The sequence below is a fragment of the Bos grunniens genome, chromosome 14 (assembly GCF_055505025.1).
Source record: "Bos grunniens cultivar Pamir isolate PY7600 chromosome 14, Bosgru_T2T1.0, whole genome shotgun sequence".
Classification (NCBI taxonomy): Eukaryota; Metazoa; Chordata; class Mammalia; order Artiodactyla; family Bovidae; genus Bos; species Bos grunniens.
Genome location: NC_141178.1, coordinates 5,983,810 through 6,001,855, shown reverse-complemented (window position 1 = coordinate 6,001,855; position 18,046 = coordinate 5,983,810). Strand labels below are relative to the sequence as shown.

The following is an 18,046-nucleotide window of genomic DNA, read 5'->3' as shown; positions in this document are numbered from 1 at the left end:
TCTTCCAAGAAAAGAAGTACTTCTTCCCCTGAACAGTAAATGAGGGATCGAAGGATAAGTGAAGATATGAATTAATCTGGAGGTAGATTAAAAGAAAATTGAGGGACTTTATTAGTGAATTAGACCAAAAGGTCACTGCTGAGGATAAAGACTGAGGAAGAGTTACTTAAAAAGAATTGTAAAGTTTAAAACGCTGTGCAGACTATGAAACTGCCAACTAGGCAAAAGACTGTTCGTGCTAACTGCTTAAAACTTTTTCTGTTCCCATATTTCCACCCCCGAGCTATTACTCCCTTTGTTCTATACAGACCAGTCCTCAGACGCTAGAGTACATGCCTCTAGTCACCAGTAACTGAAAATTTAAACTGCAAGTGATAAAAATGGTTCAAAAATAGTACTACTTTGCCTTAACAGGCAAGATATACAGCAAACAAAATCATCTACTTCAACACTTAGCTTTCATATTTCGTTTAATAACAAAGTTGCATGGCACTTAAGGGCTTCCCAGGGGGTGCTAGTGGTAAATGCCTGGTATGTGCCTGGCAATGCAGGAGACCTAAGAGACAAAGTTTTGATCCCTGGGTCAGGAAGATCCCCTGGAGGAGGGGATAGCAACCCACTCCAGTATTCTTGCTGGAGAATCCCACGGACAGAGGAGCCTGGCGGGCTACAGTCCATAAGGTCGCAAAGAGTCAAACACAACTGAAGTGACTTAGCAGGCACGCACTTAAAATACACGTAAAGTACTGCTGCTGCCACTGCTACTGTTAAGTCACTTCACGGCAGCCCACCAGGCTCCCCCGTCCCTGGGGTTCTCCAGGCAAGAACACTGGAGTGGGTTGCCATTTCCTTCTCCAATGCATGAAAGTGAAAAGTGAAAGTGAAGTCGCTCAGTCGTGTCTGACTCTTAGCAACCCCACGGACTGCAGCCTACCAGGCTCCTCCACCCATGGGATTTTCCAGGCAAGAGGAATGGAGTGGGGTGCCATTGCCTTCTCTGAAAGTACTGCTACATACCTGATTTTTTAATGTGATAATGAATTTTTTATTGAAGTATAGCTGATGTGCAATATTATGTAAGTTATAGATGTACAGTATAGTTTCATAATTTTTAAAGATTATACTCCATTTATAATCACTTTAAAATAGTGGCTGTATTCCCAAGTGTACAGATATATCTGTGTAGCTTATTTTACACATAATAGTTGATACCTCTTAATCTCCTATCCTTATATTACCCTTCCTCCTTGCCTGTCAACAGCAGTAACCACTAATTCATTCTCTGTATCTCTGAGTCTTTCTTTTCTGTTACATTCACTAGTTGGTTGCTTTTTTAGATTCCACATATAAGTGATATACAGTATGCCTTTGTCTGACTTATTTCACTGAGCATGATACCCTCCAAGTTCATCTGTTGATACAAATGGCAAAATTTCATTCCTTTTTCTGGCCGCTTAAAATGTATACCCCACTGTACACATATACGCACACACACATCATAACGTCTTAATCCACTTATCTGCTGATGGACACCTAGGTTGCTTCTGTACCTATATATATATTCTTTAATATGAGCATTACAGTGACACCGTATGAGTAGGGAGGTACTATTTCCATCTTATAGATGAGAAAACTGTGGCTCAGAAGTGTTAAAAGTCCACAACCATATTTTTTATGACAATACATTCTCAGTCTACATAGGTATACTTAACTATCAACATGTCTGGAGTTTAACTGCTAAATACAGTCTTAGTTAATCACTTACTTTGTACCAGGAACTGTTCTAGACACTGGAGATATAAAGATGAGTAAGACACGATTCCTTCTTCCACGGAGCTCATAGTCTAGTGAGGAGACAACCTATAAAAAGATAAGCGGCTTTCAGTGTGACAGTTACTAAAACAGATGCAAAATGGCAACCACTACATCTGGGGCACATGAGAGAAAGTGGGTGATTCAGTCAGGAAAAGGTTTACAGAGAAAGAAACCTTCGAATAAACTGTGTTAGAGTGCAATTCTTCAATAACGAATCACAGAAAATATGGAGCATTCAGAAAACTGTTGTAAGACTGGTGCAAAGGGAGGAGGCCCACAGGCAGACAGTAATCTAAACCATAAAGAACCCTATGGGATAGTTCATATGGTATCCAAAATAAACAAAGCACAGTAGTTTAAAGTTTAAAGCTTATCCTGAAGGTAACACTGATAGGTTTCCATAGCAAGAACTGCATTTTAGAAGAATACTTCGGTAGAAATGGGTCCAGATTTAAAGTAACAAGTTTATCTGAACCATAGCACTGGGTATGAGAAGGAGAAAGCTCAGCATACATGTAAGATCTCTGACAGATGATTATGGATAGCTGAGTCTTAGAAGGAAGGAGGATTCCACACAACTAAAATGTCCCACTTCGTTATCTGGGTGGACAACGGAGCCATAACCAGGACAGAGAACAGAAGAGGAACGAATTGTGGAAGACAACATGCCACAGAGTTTTCAAGGGCCAATTCTGCAGTCAGACTATTTGAATTTCATTTCCAATTCTGCCACTGAAACAGCTGTGTGACCAGGCGTGGCAAAAGGAAAAAACAAAGTCTGAGTTTTAACAAACTTTTGAGTGAACTGGTTACTTGTCCAAATTAATTTAGGTCATAACATATATGGCTAGTTATATGTAAGCTGATTACGTCCAGTTCAATCCTTTAAAAATATCACAGAGTTGTATAAGAGCTCATTACTATTCAACTGCCAAGAACAGCGAGAGTCCTGAATGTAGATAATAAATGACATTTCCAGTCCTCCAAGGTTACAGACCTATCAATGCCTCACTCAGAAAATATATCTTTTTTTTTTTTAACTTTTTATTTTTATTTTTTTTTAATTTTAATTTTTTTTTAATTTTATTTTATTTTTAAACTTTACAATATTGTATTAGTTTTGCCAAATATTGAAATGAATCCGCCACAGGTATACTCCTTGGTGTTCCCCATCCTGAACCCTCCTCCCTTCTCCTTCCCCATACCCTCCCTTTGGGTCGTCCCAGTGCACCAGCCCCAAGCATCCAGTATCGTGCATCGAACCTGGACTGGCGACTTGTTTCATACATGATATTATACATGTTTCAATGCCATTCTCCCACATCTCCCCACCCTCTCCCTCTCCCACAGAGCCCATAAGACTAATCTATACATCAGTGTCTCTTTTGCTGTCTCGTACACAGGGTTATTGTTACCATCTTTCTAAATTCCATATATATGTGTTAGTATACTGTATTGGTGTTTTTCTTTCTGGCTTACTTCACTCTGTATAATAGGTTCCAGTTTCATCCACCTCATTAGAACTGATTCAAATGTATTCTTTATAATGGTTGAGTAATATTCCATTGTGTATATGTACCACAGCTTTCTTATCCATTCATCTGCTGATGGGCATCTAGGTTGCTTCCATGTCCTGGCTATTATAAACAGTGCTGCGATGAACATTGGGGTACACGTGTCTCTTTCCCTTCTGGTTTCCTCAGTGTGTATGCCCAGCAGTGGGATTGCTGGATCATAAGGCAGTTCTATTTCCAGTTTTTTAAGGAATCTCCACACTGTTCTCCATAGTGGCTGTACTAGTTTGCATTCCCACCAACAGTTTAAGAGGGTTCCCTTTTCTCCACACCCTCTCCAGCATTTATTGCTAGTAGACTTTTGGATCGCAGCCATTCTGACTGGCGTGAAATGGTACCTCATAGTGGTTTTGATTTGCATTTCTCTGATAATGAGTGATGCTGAGCATCTTTTCATGTGTTTGTTAGCCATCTGTATATCTTCTTTGGAGAAATGTCTATTTAGTTCTTTAGCCCATTTTTTGATTGGGTCATTTATTTTTCTGGAGTTGAGCTGTAGGAGTTGCTTGTATATTTTTGAGGTTAGTTGTTTGTCAGTTGCTTCATTTGCTGTTGTTTTCTCCCATTCTGAAGGCTGCCTTTTCACCTTGCTAATAGTTTCCTTTGTTGTGCAGAAGCTTTTAAGTTTAATTAGGTCCCATTTGTTTATTTTTGCTTTTATTTCCAATATTCTGGGAGGTGGGTCATAGAGGATCCTGCTGTGATGTATGTCAGAGAGTGTTTTGCCTATGTTCTCCTCTAGGAGTTTTATAGTTTCTGGTCTTACGTTGAGATCTTTAATCCATTTTGAGTTTATTTTTGTGTATGGTGTTAGGAAGTGTTCTAGTTTCATTCTTTTACAAGTGGTTGACCAGTTTTCCCGGCACCACTTGTTAAAGAGATTGTCTTTAATCCATTGTATATTCTTGCCTCCTTTGTCAAAGATAAGGTGTCCATATGTGCGTGGATTTATCTCTGGGCTTTCTATTTTGTTCCATTGATCAGTATTTCTGTCTTTGTGCCAGTACCATACTGTCTTGATCTTAATTGCCTGCTTACTTTAAGATGTCATTCTTGAGTCAGAAGCAAATTTTTTTTTAAAAAAATCCAACAGATCTGATTCATTTTGCATACTATGCACAGCATTACGGATTAGAAAAGGCAGAGAAATATCATCATGTATCCATCTGCCTGGATCAGTTAATAAATATACTTAGTGACTGCCTAGTCTATTAAAGTGGGTATGGCAAGGACACAAGAGTGGTTCCCGTTTCCACACTGGTACTCTAGTTTGAGGACGTTAACACACAGGTAACATCCCAGCAACAAGACAGGATGGTACATATCAGCTGATAAAGAAAGTTAGTCCAATGGACATGGAACTTGAAAGGTTAAAAAGCCATTTAGGCAACAAAATTTAAAACTCAATGAATTTTAACAATGAATTAAAATTTAAAACTCAATGAATGTGGCAAAGATAAAGACAGACCATCCAGGCTGAGTCCTGCTTCTTGGGAACGTCTCAGTCCTGGGTACATGGGGACCCTAAAGGGTAACCTTAGAAAACAATGCAATGGCTCTAACTGCTGAGATAGCTTTTGGATGTATCTCAAGAATATTTCACTAGAATCCTGATATAATAAAGCACACTTCTGTTAAATTTTACAGTCTCTGTAGGACCGAAATATTCAGAAAGGAAAGATCCATTTTATCTGGACTACATATTACGAGGCTTCAGTTTCAAAGCCCAGGTGACTGCACGTGGGCAGAAGGGGAGAGGAAGGAGGAAAACCCTTCTCAGTACCCAATTCCTTTCAACTTCAGAATCGTTCCCTTTTATCGAACTCTCCGAATGATCACCACCATGGTCTCCTACGATTCCGAGATTACTTCCGCCTTCCCGAGCGGCCTCTGAACACAGTCCTACGCCTCCTCCCCACTTGAGGTCGCCGCCCTCGCTCCAGCCTCGGCATCTGCGCCAACCCTGGGTCTCGCCCCCTTCCATCTCACCGACGGCAGGGGCGACCCCGCGCCAGGCTCCAGGAGCTGTGTCCTGTCCATGGAACTCGAGCCCCTCAGACCCCCAGCTCTCCGCCGGCCGAGAGCACCCCTACCTATGTCTGCATAGCACTTCCCAGTTACACATTCACATTCCCATCTCAAGGAAACAGTCTAAGTACAACCATTTCAAATTTAACACTGCAACATTAACATTATTCTCTTTTTATTGGGTTGAATTTTAATTTTTAAAAATTTACTTATTTTTAATTGAAGGATAATTGCTTTACAGCCTTGGTTTCTGCCAAATATCAACATGGTACCTGTATGTCCCCTCCTTCAGGAACCTCCCTCCCCATCCTACCACTCTCAATTGTGACCGAGCCCCGCGATCCTGGAGTCCTAGAGCAAATTCCCACGGGCTATCTGTTTTACATGTGGCAATGTTTGTGTCCAAGTTACTCTCTCCATACGTCCCTCCCTCTCCTTCCTCCATCACCCTGTGTCCATAAGTCTGTTCTCTATGTCTGTGTCCGCATTTCTTCTCTATTTCCTACAGGGCTTTCTTCCCAGGAGCCCTCAACCACTGTGCCTTCTCCTCTACCTTCAAATAAACTTGGTGCTGAGGTCTCAATGTGTACTTTTAATTATTTGGGATAGAACCTAGAAGATTTCTTAAAAATTTACTTGTCCACACTAACCTCTGTATAAACTTCACTGACTAATCCTTTAAAAGCAAAACACAGGAATTTCACCCTCCTGATCACATCTGCAAGTGCCACTGAGTGAAAATAACGCTTTTGACTCATGTAACTCCAGTGACTTGAAGAGCACTTGCAGTATCTGCCAGACAATGGACTAACAAAGACCAGCATCCACAGGAACTTTTTATCCTCCAACTGTAGTCTGGGTGTTTTGTTTTGTTTTTAATCTAAAAGTGCCTATTTAATCATAGGATCTAATAATCACAACTTTCTCTCTTCTACCTTTCTGCATCTGCCTTCCACCTTTCTGTACTTGCAGTAAACTTCAAAGTTTATTTTAGTGCCCAATACATGCCAGTTTATAGGACGAACACAGGAGGTGTGTTTTTCTTTTTTTTAATGAGGAAAATGTATTTATCCTCAAAATGTCAAATTTCCTAAGTCTGTATTAATATCCAACTCTTATTATTTATCTCCACCCAGTTTCAGATTTTCACACTATGTGACCACCATGCTCTCAACTCACTCTGTGTAATCAATCTACTCAATCAGTTACCTAATTAATAAAAATTTCTTTTCCTTTCTCAAATTTTCAAATACTTGTATTGTTACTGCATTTCCCTTGCTGTAACAGTCAAAAGCCTCGCTGAATTTAACCTTAAAAGTGAAAGTGAAGTTGCTCAGTTGTGTCCGACTCTTTGTGACCCCATGGACTGTAGCCTACCAGGCTCCTCCCTCCATGGGGTTCTCCAGGCAAGAGTACTGGAGTGGGTTGCCATTTTCCTTCTCCAGGGGAATCTTCCCGACCCAGGGATCGAACCCAGGTCTCCTGCATTCCAGGCAGATGCTTTAACCTCTGAGCCACCAGGGAAGCTCATGCCTCCTCAAATTATCAGGACATATACCCTTATACCTACTGCCTATTAATTTCCTGCAATTTATTTCCTAGTTTATTTCCTACATCTTTACTCACTAAACTTCCAGTCAGCAAAATTTACAAGATCTTCCTGTCCGTACAGAATGCAAATTCCTTCCCCAAAAAGCAATTAATAATCAACAACAGACTTTGTACTTCCTTGTGGCTCAGACCAGGAAGTAAAGAATGTGCCTGCAATGCAGGAGACTTAGGTTTGATCCCTGGGTGGGGAAGATGCCCTGGAGAAGGGAATGGCAACCTACTCCAGGATTCTTGCCTGGAGAATCCCATGGACGGAGGAGCCATGGAGGGCTACAATCCACGGGGTTGCAAAGAGTCAGACATGACTGAGCAACTAATGCTTTTACCTCACACTAGAGGCTAAGCTAGCAGTAACTATAACACACAAAAAGTAAAGGACAGTTGAGATCAAATATCAAAGATATTTCCATTTGGAGCTGACAGAAATACTGAGTTTTGCCATTTTCCAAGTCAGTTCAGTTCAGTTCAGTTGCTCAGTCGTGTCCGACTCTTTGTGACCCCATGAATTGCAGCACGCCAGGCCTCCCTGTCCAACACCAACTCCCAGAGTTCACTCAAACTCATTCCATCAAGTCAGTGATGCCATCCAGCCATCTCATCCTCTGTCGTCCCTTTCTCCTCCTGCCCCCAATCCCTCCCAGCATCAGAGTCTTTTCCAATGAGTCAACTCTTCGCATGAGGTGGCCAAAGTATTGGAGTTTCAGCATCAGTCCTTCCAGTGAATATTCAGGGCTGACTTCCTTTAGGATGGACTGGTTGGATCTCCTTGCAGTCCAAGGGATTCTCAAGAGTCTTCTCCAACACCAAGCATCAATTCTTCGGCGCTCAGCTTTCTTCTCAGTCCAACTCTCACATCCATACATGACCACTGGAAAAATCATAGCCTTGACTAGACGGACCTTTGTTGGCAAAGTAATGTCTCTGCTTTTCAATATGCTATCTAGGTTGGTCATAACTTTCCTTCCAAGGAGTAAGCGTCTTTTAATTTCATGGCTGCAATCACCATCTGCAGTAATTTTGGAGCCCCAAAAAATAAAGTCTGACATTGTTTCCACTGTTTCCCCATCTATTTCCCATGAAGTGATAGGACCAGATGCCAAGTCAGAGGTTAGTAAAAAAACAAAAACAACACTACATTTACAGCAAACTTAATATAAAACTCTCAATATCTAGTAATGTTAGAAGAAACCCAACTCAGATCCTGTCAACAAGTAAACTTTCACTGATAGCAGTCCTTCAGTCTGGCCGATGGGGGTGGGAGTAGGGGGAAGAGAGTAGCAACGATTGAAAATAAGAACTATTTCCAGAGGCAAGTCTGAATTTGAACTTCTGCACCCACATTTACTAAAAGACACCATAACAGTAGTTGAGAGAGTAAATTCTGCAGCCAGATTGTCTAGGTTCAAATCCTGGTTCCACTACTGGCAAGCTTCCTTACCCTACACTGCCTCAGTTTTTATACCTATAAAATAATGGTACCTACCTCATAGATTTATTAAGAGAATTAAATGGGTTAATATTGACAAATGGCTAAGAAAACAGTCTGGCTTACAAAGGCCTAATAAGTAAACTGACATAACCTTCAACAAGTAACTTAACCTCTCTCAGCAGCACATGTCTTAGGAGAAATTACTGTTGTATCAGCACTTTGTGAATTACAAAGTGATATATAAATACTAAATTATTAAGCACATAACACAGGAAAACATTACATATAAGACAATGACAAAGCATTTATAAAAAATATAATCTTGCTTATTGCAATTCTATCAATAAATTTTTCTGAACAGTGAGGTTGCTTTTAAACTCAACTCTTTGGCCTTCTGAGATACTCACCCCATCTACCATATTTTAAATAATTTCTGAGGGAGATTCTTATAAAAATATATTATGCAAGACCCTGCCCTAGTATTGAGTCTCTGAAAATGAAGACTACTCTCCTTTCCAAAGTGACTGAGTACCTACACATTTTTCACCTCCTAAATATACTCTCTCCTCCCATTTATACCCTCTTCTTTTCAGCCATCAAATCGACCTGAGGCTTATGTTATTTAAAAAAACAAGAAGACAATAAAAAGGAAGACCAAATGCTTTGATTAAATAACCTCTTAAAGGAAGAGCCAACCTTTCTCACCTCCTGCTCACTTCTCCACCCATGCGGTTTAGCTGCCACCTCACCCTCTGCTGAAACATCTTCCTCTTCTTCCGTGACCAAATGGCCACCTCACACCCACTCTCTCTTGTGGCTCTCTGCACCGTCAGACAGGGATCCACTCAATAACGGTCTGGGCCTCCATACGCTCCCTATGAAATCCTGACTCAGGCCTCTAACCTTTCCAGTAAAAGACAATCAATTTGCCATGGGACAAAACAGAGCTGATCAGTAAACAAAGCAGGTAGCAGGTATCTGATAATCAAAGTAGGTATCAATAATCAAATCAATAATCAAAGTAGGCATCTTTTAACACTTCTGAATTAAGTCATTCAGCATATAAATCTACTAATGCATATTATCAGGTAGTGTGTTAGACACTAGGAATACAAAACTCATCTCTGATAGGCTCTTTGCCCTCAGTGAGTTTATAATTTCGCCATAAAAACAGGCAAAGCAATAAGCAGCATCAAGCTGACAGGGCAGTGCAGAGAATGCAGCAGAAATACAGAGGAAGGGCGGGCTTCCCCAGGAGCAGTGACTCAGAGGTAAAGAATCCGCCTGCCCACGCAGGAGACGTGGGTTCAGTCCTTGGGTTGGGGAGATTCTCTGGAGAAGGCAACAGCAACCCACTCCAGTATGCTCGCCTGGGAAATCCCACGGACAGAGGAGCGTGGAGTGTTATAGTCCACGCGGTCACAGAGAGTCAGACACAACCTGGTGACTAAACAACAGCAGAGGAGCATCTAAGTCAGATTCCATGGGACAGTGACAAGGTGTCTGGAAAGGCTTCTGAGAGATGGTCAACAGCGGAGATGAGCAGTGCAGGACTCCTTTGTCAGGCTGTCCATACGAGAGCAAAGAGTGCTTTCAAGCCTTCTGTACTGAGAGAAGGCCACCAATATGGACAGCGAATACATCACTGATTCCGCTCAGGGAAGTTTGTGGAGAGTGAGTTTCAAGAGATGAGCCCTTAAGGGAGCGAGAAAGAAGCTGCCCCTGAAGAGTACTGAGAAAGCCTCAGAGCACCAGTGCATTTTCATCAGGGAAGGACTCCCACTCTGGAAGAACTGCTCTAACAGTGTTGTGAGGGGAGCCTGACAGTGAGCTAGGCTGGAAAGAGACTAAAAACAGAGGAAGCAGCAGCGATAGTAAGTCCAGAATCTATAATAACTGGTGGACTAATCAGATGCAGGGATAAAAGAGATTACTTCTCACCTCTCCAATACCACCTTCTTCTCCAAGCTTCATGATTTCTCACCTAGACTGCAGCATGTGGTTCCCTGCCCCGCCTCTCGACTCCTCCTCTCACGTCATATGCTTGCATGCCCCTCACATCCATCCCCGATCCAGTGGTCAGAGCGAGCTTTCCAAAGCAGGATCATCGCAAAAACTCTTTTGCTCTCCAAAGGTCTCTCATTCTAACTCCACTAAACCCAAACTCAAACCTGGCTCCATGTGACCTGCTGCCCCTACAACTCGTACCTCTCTCCTCCCCTCTTCTCTGTTTCCCCTGCTCCATGTGACAGTCCCTCAGCTACCTTCTCAGCCTCAGGGCTCCACTCAAATATAATCCATCCGAAAAGAATCTCCAGTTAGCCCAGGCACAGAAAGAGCCCCGCTCCTTCAACTCTACCACCTCACCCTATTTTATCTTTCCTAGTAATTCTCATTATGTTCAGTTATTTTACCCTCTTACTTCTATCTCCAACCTTGTATCTACCTCCAAGGGCAGAAATTCTATCTCATTCATTCCCAGAACCCAGGCTAAAGCCTGGCTGAGTGAAGGCCCCCCAAAATTATTACTGACCAACTGAGACAGAGCTCAGAAAATAGATGCTAGAGGTAAATGTTCACATAACATCCCATAAGCAGGAGCTCAAGAACCAACGGAAGCCACCTGCTGCGACAGGTGGTCTTTCACCCAGGAAAGGCCACTGGCACACAATTAGCAGTACAGATAGCACCTAGCGAACAGCAATATTGAAAGGTGGAACGGTAGATGCGGACTGTGCACAGAATTGAAAAAAACACAAAAGTTTAAGAATTTGAAGGAGAAGAAGAGTGGCTCAGCCCAGCAAGTACTCCAGTAAGATCCGTAAAAGAGAAAACAGTTTACTAGACTACAGGGATGCCACCAGACCCTCAGCAAGGGCAATTTTAACAGAGTGGGAGGCCCAGAGGCCAAGCTTCAGAAGCAAATCAACAGCCAGAAACCTCTTCAGATGCGTGATAATAAAGGAAAAGAGATGCAGTCTTAAAGGGAGGGGTACATAGCTTTGTTTTTGAAGACAGAAGAGACCTGAATGGGCTTTCAGGCAGGAAAATGTTGACGTCACAGAGAAGACAATGACTGCTAAGGCAAGATCTCTGAGAAGCACTGGCTGAGATTTAACCCAGAGGCAGAAACACAATCCTTACAAGTGAGACTAGAGAGAGAAAAGAATGGGTGAAAATGCAGGTATCTCCGATATTGGAAAGTTAAGGAGGGGATTAACTGCCAATTCCCTCGGTGAAGGAGGCACTCTGAGGCACTGGGGAATACAACGGTCAATAAACGCAGACAACAATCCCTGTTTTACAAGGGACGTGGTAGGTAAGGAACTCAAGGCAGGCAGCAGCACCCATCCCTGCGTGATTTCCTTTCTTTCCAATTCACCTTCACAGTTCACGCCTACAAGTAAAGCCATGGCAGAACTGCTTAGAGCATAGGGTCTAGACGAGAAACAGGTCTATTCTAGCTACTAACAAACTATAATATTTGTGGTTATTCAGATGCATTAAGTATACACAGTCTCTGCCACCTCTGTTCATTAAAATTCAGCTAGGGAAAATAACTGGTTTTCTCAAAAAAAAAAAAGCAAAGCTCTTTATCCAAAGCTCACTAATGACACATTTCTAATCCACTACCAGCTTTCCTCAACCGAGCTGCATGTCAGAATTGCCAGGGGATTCTGCCAGTGGGCCCCAAGTGCTTCTCACAGACACATCTGGGCACCATGACTTCCTACACATTATTCCTACTGCTCATCTACGTAATTTCTAATCATCCCACAAGATTCAGCTCAAGCAAACATAGCACTGTAACCGTGTTTTTTCTTTATCTACCCCCACTACACTGGAAATTTCTTTATTAATTCTCATCTTTATAATTCCAGCCCCTGGCCCACTGCTCAGCTCTTACTACACACTCAAAAAAACGTGTGTTGAATGAAGATTCACAATGAATGAAATATTTAACCTGTAGAAATGGTAAAAAGAGTGGCTATGTTAAACAGTATACTTATATAGCATAGAACTGAAACTTTTAAATTAAAATACTAAGGAAAATCCTATACAGGTGGGACCATAAACCACCTGTACACCCTCCCATCTTGGCCTGGATAATTCTGAGTACCAAGTCCATGCGCAACCTTACCAACATGACAGCCCACAATAAAGTCTCAATTAAAAAACGTTCAATACAAAAGTAGAGGATAATTGTTACCTAAAATGTTCATTTGACTTATTAAATACTCAAATATCCAAAAATATATTAACAAGAGAAGAGCTCATGAAACTCAACACTTTCTGTCCCTAACTATTCAGAATAATTCAGAAGTCATAAGCAAATCCCCCAATCATACATAAAGCAGACTCTAAAAGTCTGGGGGAAAGACAGCTACTTAGAACATGGTACAGATTTTCCCAACAGTAATGCTGTAAGTGCTGGTGAGATGCCAAGACCAAGCTACAAGAGCCTAGCAAACCCGTAAGAGCCAGACCACTTGTTATTACGTCGGTGCAAAAATAATTGCGGTTTTGCATTGTTGAACTTTGTCATTTGATAATGGATTACATTCTTCAGTAAATATGGTTATGTTATACATCATTTTAATGCTCATTTCTCACTTTATGTTTTTTTTTGCTAATGACTATTACCTGCCATTTAATTGATATTTATTTTAGACTACAGAAATGATGTTAGACAAAAAGCAAATTGGAGTGATTTTTTTTTTTTTAATTTGAGTTCAAAATGGGTCAGAAAACAGCAGAGGCAACTTGCAACATGAACACATTTGGCCCAGGAACTGCTATAAACACACAGTGCAGTGGTGGTTCAAGAAGCTTTGCAAAGGAGATGAGAGCCTTGCAGATGGAGATCACAGTGGCTGGTCATCGGAAGTGGACAATAACCGAATGACAGCAGTCATCAAAAAAAGTTGATCCTCTTACAACTACCTGAGAAGTTGCCAAAGAACTCAACATTGGCCATTCTACAGTCATTCCTCATTTGAAGCAAACTGGAAAGGTAAAAAGCTCAATAAGTGGGTGCCTCATGAGCTGACTGAAAATCAAAAAAATCATCATTTTTGAAGTGTCATCTTCTCTTACTCTACACAACAAACCATTTCTCCATCGGATTGTGACATGCAACGAAAAGTGATTTTATACAACAACCAGCAATGACCAGCTCAGTGGTTAGACCAAGAAGCAGCTCCAAAGCACTCCCTAAAGCCAAATTTGCACCAAGAAAAGGTCAGTGGTCATTGGTCTGCTGCCGGTCTGATCCACTATAGCTTTCTGAATTCTGGCGAAACCGTTCCTTCTGAAAAGTATGCTCAGCAAATCAGTGAGATGCTCTGTAAACTGCAACGCCTGCAGCCGGCATTGGCCAACAGAAAGGGCCCCGTTCTCCACAAGGATGTCTGACTGCACACTGCACAGCCAACACTTCAGAAGTTGAACTGGGCCACGAAGTGTTGACTCATCTGTCATATTCACCTGACCTCTCACCAACCAACTTACCACTTCTTCAAGCATCTCAACAACTTTTGGCAGGTAAAACGCTTCCACAACCAGCAGGAAGCAGAAAATGCTTTCCAAGAGTTTCTCAAATCCTGAAGCACGAATTTTTATGCTACAACAATAAACAAACTTACTTCTCAGTGGCAAAAATGTGTTGATTTTAACAGTTCCTATTTTGATTCATAAAGATGTGTTTGAGCCTAGTAAAACAATTTAAAATTCACGGTCTGAAACCACAATTACTTTTGTCCCAATCTACTACTGTCCACAGAGATGTTTCAGAGCTTCCACAAAAGCTTATTTGTATACATATGCAAAAATGAAAGCAAAATTCCAAAATAAACAAATGACATTGAGAAAAAAAAATACCAAAAGCACTTTGCAGTGCTTGACACATGATAAATATTTTTTTTATGATAAACAGTCTTTACCCTAAATTATAGCTATTTTCCCCCAAGACCTTTGATTTCAAACTTTTGTGTTAATCAAATATCTTTATTTTTCTCACTTCATTCTAGACTGTAAATTCCAAGAGTGCAGAGAACTCCTGGCCTATTCACCATGCCTCCCTCAAAGCTTGGCACACAGGAGTGCTTAATACTATTTAGATAATTATATTTGGATACTAACTGTCAACAAAATGAATCTTAAAAAACAACTAAGTAAACTACAGGCGTAAGATCAAATAGCTTTATTTAGTTCTTAGGTGCTCTCTTAAGTGAACCACAGTACTTCTCAAATTGATTTTTTTTCTCCTTTTAAAACTACTTCCAAAATGAAGGAAAAAAGGATAAAAATTCATGTAGAAAACACTCCTTTATTTTTTACATATAAAAATTCATGTAGAAAATACTCCTAGGAGTCACCAGCTTAGCCAACACTGCTCAAGATAAAGTCTCACTAAATGACTGAATGAGACAGGGCATCAGAACTTCTCTGGCCTTGTAATCTTATTAATTCAGAAATGGAGGACAGAACACATGGAGATTTTTCTAGCTCAGAACTGCTTGACTACAAACACTGCCTATTTCATGAAAACAGAGAGTAGCAATCATCCACAATCTTTACATCAACTCAACTTGCAACTGTTTCCATTTTTATACTGTTATTTTCCTCCAATATTGATTATTTTTACAAAGTTGCAATCAAAGCCGTACAAATCATTTTATTTTCTAACTCCAATCTCCCACTTACATATAGTAAGAAGTACTGAACACAAATTTGACTGAGTCCTTGGCCAACATCAGAGAACAACTTAATTGATGCTTGTAGTTTTCACAGTATACCTTTGGCAACAATTTTCTAGAAGGCCACAAGATGGTGATGTTGCTCTCTAAAACAAAGTGTTAGTCACTCAGTCCCATCCAACTCTTCGTGACCCCATGGACTGTAGTCCGCCAGGTTCCTAAGTCTATGGGAATTCTCCAGGCAGGAATACTGGAGTAGGTAGCCATTCCTTTCTCCAGGGGATCTTCCTGAGCCAGGGATCGAACCGGGATCTCCTGCATTGCAGGCAGATGCTACACATTCTGAGCCACCAGGGAAGCGCACCTTTTAAAAATATAATCGAGTATCTTATACCAACTTTCCAAAATACTAATAGCTTTCCTCCACTTCCAAGTAAAGAATATTAAAATGTCTGTACTCTACCTACTAGAAAACATTAATGAGGAAGAAAATATACTCATCAAATTTAGCAGCAACTGTTTTGATTTTCAAGGCAACAGTTACGGTCCTTAAAAACACAGGACTCCAGCACTATTATTGTGTCTTTATCACACGAATCTCTCCTTCGCGCCCTGCTCCATCCCCTCCTTCAGGGCACTAAAAACAAAACATGAAAAAAGAAAACATTTTTACTTATTGACTAAGACTCTGATGCTGGGAGGGATTGGGGGCAGGAGGAGAAGGGGACGACAGAGGATGAGATGGCTGGATGGCATCATTGACTCGCTGGACATGAGTCTGAGTGAACTCCGGGAGTTGGTGATGGACAGGGAGGCCTGGCATGCTGCGATTCATGGGGTCGTAAAGAGTTGGACACGACTGAGCGACTGAACTGAACTGAACCTTATTCTAACATAAGTCAACTAACATTGACTAACATAATTTAAAAAAAAAATTCTTTTACTATTTTAAAAGAATTGATACTAAAATGTATTTCCATCAACAAAGGTAAACTACACCAAAATGCAAATGACATAGTTTCTAATCTGCACAATTTCTCAGTTTCTTACACAATATTATGCTTGTAATGGCAAATTACCAAAGCTTTTTTTTTTTTTTAACCAAAGCTTTTCAAGCAGAAAAATGTTTGCAGTTGGTCATTTTCCCTACACCCTACTGAGTATCAGTAGAAGGCTGGTTTCTCATTCCTGTGGTGCATGAAGTCAATTAAAAGAAAAATCAAATAACAGCATCTTAAAACTTGGGTTCTAAACCTACAGAACCAATTTAAGATAATACTTAAAAAAAAAAAGCTTCATAAATATACCCCCCTAGGCAGCAGAATAAGATGACAGAGCGTGGCTACGTGAGACTGGCAGCTGGGCAGCACTTATGTGGGGCACCTAAATGACACAGAAACATGGCCAATCTTAAACCTGGAATGTGAATCGTCAGGTCTCTGACTCCAAAAATAGTAAAAATCACAATGACCATTTATTAGGTTCCTATTATTTGTCTTGTTATGTTGCAAAAAAAAGTCCCCAAAACTATCTCTAATGTCCTTCACAGTCTTTACTATTTCTTCTAGCAGGTAAGGAAAATGAGGTTTTAGGAATTTAAGTAAATTGCACAGGGTTACAAAGGGTTACAAAGTCAGAATTTTGAACCCAGATCTCCTGGGCTCAAAGCCAATGCTCTTTCACTACATTTGTGTTACAAAAAGGATAGTAAAAAAAGAAATGCTGAGCTAAACCTAAGACTGAACATGAATAGTCTCCTATATCAATCTGATGTTCTATTCTTTTACTATTTTATCACTTAAGCAACTTTATAATAGGGTGGTTTTGTGGGGCTTTTAAGCTAGGTCACTAAAAATGCTTTCCCTGAAAGTTCAAAAAGTATTTTAAAACAAGGAATGTGTAAAAAGCATAAACACATAACAATGAAGAAGGTAGATTGCTGGGACTGTGTTTAATAAATCATTTCCATGTATTCTGGGAAACAACATCCAGGCCAATGTAACATTCTCACTCTGCAAAGATCAAATTTCATGTTAATTACATCATGTAACAGTTCATATTTCAAAATGACAAACATTTCCATCAATAATCTGTCATTTCTTTCAAAGTGCAGTATTTTAATAATATGTGCCTATAAAACTTTCCTTCAAATTCAAAAATGTTAAAGGCTTGGTATTTTTCAAATACACAGTATTTGCTCTGAAGTAGCAAAAAGCACCGAGTCACCAATCAGAGCCGAAGCTGAGGCTGAGAGGTGATTGAGAGAACCGCTGAGGGACACACAGAAAGGTTCCTAATGTCAAGGCCAAACCCAGGCCCGCTGCTGAGGCCAGCACCCCTCTGCCCTGCACTGGCCACTAGACAGCACAACCCAAAGCGACATTCACCCCACAACGCGGCCTGCCTGTCTCCAAATACATGAAGGCTTCTCAGTTCCCAGCAGGTAAGCAGCCGTGGAGATCTGCTAACTCTCCAGTTTCAAAATGCCAGTTCCTAGTGTGAGAAGAGCATGCTGGACAATGTCAGCAGAGTCCAAACTTCAGTTCTCCTACTCGGTTGTATTCACCACCCTCTCTGAGGCTTGGTTTTCCTATCTGTAAAATGAAGATATCAACTTATCTTTCGTGAAGGGGAAAAGTGTTACCATTAACTCTAAGACACTGGAATTGTTTCCAGAATGAAATAGAGAAGATGTCTAATAACTGTTAACTTCCTAAACTGGTAACTTCCTAAACTGGTAACTCTCATCACTACCACCACTCCAATACTCTCAATTACTCTGAGAAACTCCACTATTTTTCTGCCATATCAATACTTCCACAACAGTACAGAGGACAGCAGGTTAAGGAGCATGTCCATCACATGACCATGTTGCAAAGAGATACAAAGCA

At 40.8% G+C, this 18,046-nt stretch overlaps 1 protein-coding gene across 20 annotated transcripts in view; it reads right to left on the bottom strand.

The window, feature by feature from the left end:
* Positions 1 to 18,046, bottom strand: part of WWP1 (WW domain containing E3 ubiquitin protein ligase 1) — a 138,949-nt gene that overhangs the window by 109,673 nt on the left and 11,230 nt on the right. For all 20 annotated transcript variants that reach the window (XR_015140451.1, XR_015140454.1, XR_015140453.1 and 17 more), the window contains exon 2: positions 1,766 to 1,860. The gene's annotated coding sequence lies outside the window, so the exon portion shown is untranslated. The remainder of the gene's footprint in view (positions 1 to 1,765; positions 1,861 to 18,046) is intronic.